General features: G+C 38.2%; 3 non-coding genes across 3 annotated transcripts in view; all 3 read right to left on the bottom strand.

Moving 5' to 3' along the window:
- Window positions 1-1,285, bottom strand: part of LOC130903218 (large subunit ribosomal RNA) — a 4,066-nt gene extending 2,781 nt beyond the window's left edge. Inside the window, exon 1 of the ribosomal RNA XR_009060623.1 lies at window positions 1-1,285. This exon is cut by the window's left edge and continues 2,781 nt beyond it. This is a non-coding gene — a ribosomal RNA (large subunit ribosomal RNA).
- A 721-nt stretch (window positions 1,286-2,006) lies between these two features.
- On the bottom strand, window positions 2,007-2,162 carry LOC130903225 (5.8S ribosomal RNA). Its single transcript, XR_009060628.1, has one exon. It is a non-coding gene; the product is annotated as a 5.8S ribosomal RNA (ribosomal RNA).
- Window positions 2,163-3,280: 1,118 nt separating this feature from the next.
- On the bottom strand, window positions 3,281-5,200 carry LOC130903216 (small subunit ribosomal RNA). The gene has a single exon (XR_009060621.1). It is a non-coding gene; the product is annotated as a small subunit ribosomal RNA (ribosomal RNA).
- Between the last annotated feature and the right edge of the window lie 1,551 nt (window positions 5,201-6,751).

Raw genomic sequence — 6,751 nt, 5'->3', positions numbered from 1 at the left:
TACGCTACGAGCGCCAGCTATCCTGAGGGAAACTTCGGAGGGAACCAGCTACTAGATGGTTCGATTAGTCTTTCGCCCCTATACCCAGTTCCGACGATCGATTTGCACGTCAGAATCGCTACGGACCTCCATCAGGGTTTCCCCTGACTTCGTCCTGACCAGGCATAGTTCACCATCTTTCGGGTCCCAGCGTGTACGCTCTTGGTGCGCCTCTTCTCGTAATGAGAACGAGACGCCCCGGGAGTGCGAAGCGTTTACAATTTTTATTTGCAAATCGCTTATCCTCCCTTGGTCTACGCGAGGTAAACCTTTACTTTCATTACGCCTTTAGGTTTAGTTATTTCCCAAAGACTCGCGCACATGCTAGACTCCTTGGTCCGTGTTTCAAGACGGGTCCTGAAATTACCCAAATCGATAGCGTCGTTGATCGGCGTTTCAAAACGAGGTCTGTTCGAGAACACCGTAACCAACAGTCGTTCCGGGACAGAATCGGCATTATGTCCGATTACCGTCAAACACGAAACGCTCTTGCTACGGGCCGAACGCTAATTAATCTAGCGGCCCCGCGCCATATTTCTACCGTCGAGCGAGTCTGTCGGAACATCGAGGGTCCCCATGAATTCGAATAAAATCAAGTGGTCTACCACCTCGAGTCTTAGACAGACACCCAACGGATCACGACGTCCTACTAGAGGAAAAGTGCACGCGTTCGATATCGATTAGAAAAACGTAAAACGCGATTTATTGTAATATGCCGAAACACAAACAATATCCGTCATACAAACGTTCAACTTCAATTATCGAAACGCGAATGAATTTCCTCTTTCGACCTTTCGGGTTTCTCAGGTTTACCCCTGAACGGTTTCACGTACTCTTGAACTCTCTCTTCAAAGTGCTTTTCAACTTTCCCTCACGGTACTTGTTCGCTATCGGTCTCGTGGTCATATTTAGCCTTAGATGGAGTTTACCACCCACTTAGGGCTGCACTCTCAAGCAACCCGACTCTCAGGAGAGATCCTCACGCAATCGGCAACGGTCGCTACGGGCCTGGCACCCTCTATGGGCTGTGGCCCCGTTCAAGAAGGACTTGGACGCGCCGCACGATCTCGTGATAAACGGATCCTCCCTAACACCACATTTCCCGGTGGCCGATATCGACCACGGGATTCGGTGCTGGGCTTTTCCCTGTTCGCTCGCAGCTACTGAGGGAATCCTAGTTAGTTTCTTTTCCTCCGCTTAGTAATATGCTTAAATTCAGCGGGTAATCTCACCTGCTCTGAGGTCGATATATTTATAATATATCTCTTATAATATTTAAATACAATTCGCCAAACTATCATAAAAAAAAACGTGTGTTTAATAATAATATCATCTCTCATATGAAATATAACATTATTTGTTTTTATTTAAAGAGTCGGCAGCAGCAGCATCAGCATCAGCATCAGCATCAGCATCAGCATCAGCAACACACCACCAGCCTTTATACATATATAATATTTTTAATATATATAATTCATATATTTTGTCGATATACCGTGTGTATAAATGATATAAATAAAACACTGGTCAGACGTCCAGTCTTCGAAACTTTATTATTTCTCTCGGACACGACGACCGCGTTATCATTTTATCATAAATATATTATATATACACACACACTTATTTATCGACTATATATACGTCGTATATATGTATAATATATATATATTATATATAAATATAACTCTCTACCAAACAAATTTTATGTATTTCATATAAATACACGATTAATTTATGGTATAGCGGGTTGTGTTCAAAAATTGCGTAACTTTTTCTATAAAAATTTACGCTGCTTTTCGCACTTTAGGATGCCGCACAAATACAAAAAAAAATACGCACAAGTTTGTATGTGCATGTGTTTTTTCTTAATTAGTGTGCGTTATTGTTTCACATCCAACACGCTTAGGCATTATTTTTCTTTAATAAATAGAAAAATTTTAAATTCTAAGCAGTCTTTTAAATTGATACGACCCTCAGTCAGGAGTGGTCCGGGAACGAGTATCCGAGGACCGCAATGTGCGTTCGAAATGTCGATGTTCATGTGTCCTGCAGTTCACAAGTTGACGCGCAATTAGCTGCGTTCTTCATCGACCCACGAGCCAAGTGATTCACCGTTCAGGGTAATCATTTTATTATTATGTCGTTTTCTCATATTCTATTCGTCGTATTTTTAATATTTGATTATTATTAAATTAATAATATTATTATAATATCTTATACGCGTATAGAAAATTTATATAACGACATTTTTTATATATATATATATATATATATATATATATATATATTATAATAAATGGTAATTATTCGAAACTTTTAGAGAAATTATAATATCGTACTTTGATATATCTGATAAATTTTAACCGCTGCACATGTTTTATTACAAACGAGGCGCGCATAGACAGATATCTCGCACGATATATTCCTCCTCTTTATATTATTACAGTTTTTTTTTTATCTTGAAAGTTTTATACAAATTTCGACGGTCGGGCGTAAATCTTCGAACACCTTCGAAATAATACATAAAATATTATTTCTAAAACGAATTTTTATACATATCGATAGAATCGACATGTGCTTAAATTTCGTTTAGGTACCCGGATGAAAATGTCTCAATAACATAATCATCACATATAATCTTGTCGATATTTTCTTGTATTACCTTCAAACGATAAAAAACTTAGGTAATAATATAATAAACGAAATAAAATTTATCCATAAAAATATAGACACACACACGACAACAGACGACGTTTCAATAAACTATATATTTTTCGTTTATTATAATAACGATTCTTTATCAGAACGTTTTTAGTTAACAAGAAATTTTGTTAATGATCGTTCCGTCAATCGTTATAATATATAATAATACATATGTTGTTATTGTTGTGTCGTCATCGTCGTCGACGCCTTCTATAAACTATGATAAAAATTTTTCGTTATATTTTTATTGGAAAAATTTATATATGTAAATATATTTTTATAGACGTATGAATTATATTTATCTTTTTTTTTTTAATTTTATTCGAAACTTGTTCGAATTTTGTAAAAATTAAAAAAAGATTTCAATATATATACATCTATATATATATATATATATATATATATATATATAATTTATAACATATATAAATTTCTTTTGAAGAGTTCGATAATTTTGTAGAAGAAAATTCTCTTTTACAATTAATACAGACTTGATTTCGTTTTTTTTTTTTTTGTTTAAAAACGAACAAATACTCTGTAATGATCCTTCCGCAGGTTCACCTACGGAAACCTTGTTACGACTTTTACTTCCTCTAAATGATCAAGTTTGGTCATCTTTCCGAAGCATCGGCGACGCCGAAACGCCACCGCGCTCAGTCCGAAGACCTCACTAAATCATTCAATCGGTAGTAGCGACGGGCGGTGTGTACAAAGGGCAGGGACGTAATCAACGCGAGCTTATGACTCGCGCTTACTGGGAATTCCTCGTTCATGGGGAACAATTGCAAGCCCCAATCCCTAGCACGAAGGAGGTTCAGCGGGTTACCCGGGCCGCTCGGCCAGGGAGGACACGCTGATTCCTTCAGTGTAGCGCGCGTGCGGCCCAGAACATCTAAGGGCATCACAGACCTGTTATTGCTCAATCTCGTGCGGCTAGAAGCCGCCTGTCCCTCTAAGAAGAATTATTTGTACGCCGACAGTAAAAACCGCGAACGGCAAGAGCCGAAACTCAATACCGACGGGCCTTTGGGATGTCGAAATACGCCTAGTTAGCAGGCTAGAGTCTCGTTCGTTATCGGAATTAACCAGACAAATCGCTCCACCAACTAAGAACGGCCATGCACCACCACCCACCGAATCAAGAAAGAGCTCTCAATCTGTCAATCCTTCCGGTGTCCGGGCCTGGTGAGGTTTCCCGTGTTGAGTCAAATTAAGCCGCAGGCTCCACTCCTGGTGGTGCCCTTCCGTCAATTCCTTTAAGTTTCAGCTTTGCAACCATACTTCCCCCGGAACCCAAAAGCTTTGGTTTCCCGGAAGCTGCCCGCCGAGTCATCGGAGGAACGTCGGCGGATCGCTAGCTGGCATCGTTTATGGTTAGAACTAGGGCGGTATCTGATCGCCTTCGAACCTCTAACTTTCGTTCTTGATCAATGAAAGCGTTTTTGGCAAATGCTTTCGCTTCTGTCCGTCTTGCGACGATCCAAGAATTTCACCTCTAACGTCGCAATACGAATGCCCCCATCCGTTCCTATTAATCATTACCTCGGGGTTCCGAAAACCAACAAAATAGAACCGAGGTCCTATTCCATTATTCCATGCACACAGTATTCAGGCAAAATTTTGGCCTGCTTTAAGCACTCTAATTTGTTCAAAGTAAACGTGCCGGCCCACCTCGACACTCAGTCAAGAGCACCGCGGCGGGATTGAGTTGGGCCGCCCTTGCGAGCTAAGCCCACCGGCAGGACGTCCCACGACACGCCAGTTAACACCGCGTACGATGAACCAGCGGCGTGGGACACAGATTCGACTACGAGCTTTTTAACCGCAACAACTTTAATATACGCTATTGGAGCTGGAATTACCGCGGCTGCTGGCACCAGACTTGCCCTCCAATTGATCCTCGTTAAAGGGTTTAGAGTGTACTCATTCCGATTACGGGGCCTCGGATGAGTCCCGTATCGTTATTTTTCGTCACTACCTCCCCGTGCCGGGAGTGGGTAATTTGCGCGCCTGCTGCCTTCCTTGGATGTGGTAGCCGTTTCTCAGGCTCCCTCTCCGGAATCGAACCCTGATTCCCCGTTACCCGTTACAACCATGGTACGCAGAACCTACCATCGACAGTTGATAAGGCAGACATTTGAAAGATGCGTCGCCGGTGCGAGACCGTGCGATCAGCGAAAAGTTATTCAGAGTCACCAAATTGTACGATGACGAGCAAGCCCGCCACCGATTGGTTTTGATCTAATAAAAGCGCTCCTTCCGTCTCCGGTCGGAACTCTGTTTGCATGTATTAGCTCTAGAATTACCACAGTTATCCAAGTAAATGTGGGTACGATCTAAGGAACCATAACTGATTTAATGAGCCTTTCGCGGTTTCACCTTAATTTGGCTTGTACTGAGACATGCATGGCTTAATCTTTGAGACAAGCATATGACTACTGGCAGGATCAACCAGGGAACTGTGTTTTATAATATATATAATATATATTATTATTATTATTATTATATATATATATATATATTTTATAATAAAAAACTATTATCGAAAAAGTTTTAATAACAATATCCAAAAGAGGATAAATTATGATGATGTTTTTTATATTACATATATACTTTATATTTATACATAATATAATAATCATCTATATTCGTGTATAAACACATTATTATTTACTTTTTCTTTTGCGTGTTTGCTGCGCTTATTATTGAAAATATATAATTTTCAGCGCCACGCTTTATTTATATTTTTTCTTATTTTATAAAATTTCACCGAATCGACTATAAATCTATCTAAATTTAATCGAAATGAGAAAAATTAGATGATTACGTCGACCGGGCTACAATTTCGACATTATCTCTACCCTTCGCTAGATTGTAAGCGACATGGTTTATACATTAGGTAATAATGAACGAAATTTTTATTCTCGCACGGAATAATGAGAGTTATCGCAAATATTGTGTATTATATATATAAAAGTGTAATATAATATATATTTTTCATAGACGATCGCATTATGAATCGCTCACGATAGAACGCTAGCTAAATTCGCGATCTCGCAATAGATATTTAATTTGTGGATAAATTGATATAATATCTAAAAAGGGAACCGCTAGCAATATACGTTAATATATTGGAGGAGAACGGGGACCCTTTCAGAAAACTATATAATCCACCGATGTGGAATGACCGAAACAACGTCTTTACGTAAATTATAACGAGTTTATTAAAATTTAACGAGACGTCAACTTCGATACACCACACATATATGTGCGCTGTACAACGGTACGCCTTCTACATTAACATTAATAAAGATGTATAGTGAAAATATATAAAAGATGTATTGTGAATATTAAAAAGAAGTATTATGAAATTACATTTTTTCGTATTTAGAAGCCGTCCGAGGTGTATCTATCACATAAAAGTGTTATGAAAATATTAACAATAAGGAAAAAAAGTATTATGAAATTAGATCGCCGCTCGATGTATGAACGTACGAGGTGTATTATATAAAAGTTGTATGAAAATAGAAATAATAATGAAAAACAAGTATTATGAAATTAAATTCCGCTCGATATAGGAACTTGTCGAGAAAGATGATTTGTGAAGTTGAATGGAGATATTTTGTATGTAGAAGTCGTCCGAGGTGTATGACATAAAAGTGTTATGAAAATATTAACCATAAGGAAAAAAAGTATTATGAAATTAGATCGCCGCTCGATGTATGAACGTACGAGGTGTATTATATAAAAGTTGTATGAAAATAGAAATAATAATAAAAAACAAGTATTATGAAATTAAATTCCGCTCGATATAGCAATTTGTCGAGAAAGATGATTTGTGAAAATTGAGTGGAGATGTTTTGTATTTAAAAGCCGTCCGAGGTGTATGACATAAAAGTGTTATGCAAATATTAACAATAAGGAAAAAAAGTATTATGAATTTAGATCGCCGCTCGATGTATGAACGTACGAGGTGTATTATATAAAAGTTGTATGAAAATAGAAATAA

Source organism: Diorhabda carinulata, unplaced genomic scaffold, assembly GCF_026250575.1.
Source record: "Diorhabda carinulata isolate Delta unplaced genomic scaffold, icDioCari1.1 Dcau_16, whole genome shotgun sequence".
Taxonomy (NCBI): Eukaryota; Metazoa; Arthropoda; class Insecta; order Coleoptera; family Chrysomelidae; genus Diorhabda; species Diorhabda carinulata.
The sequence above is the reverse complement of the archived record's forward strand: the minus strand, read 5'-3'. Positions and strand labels throughout refer to the sequence as shown.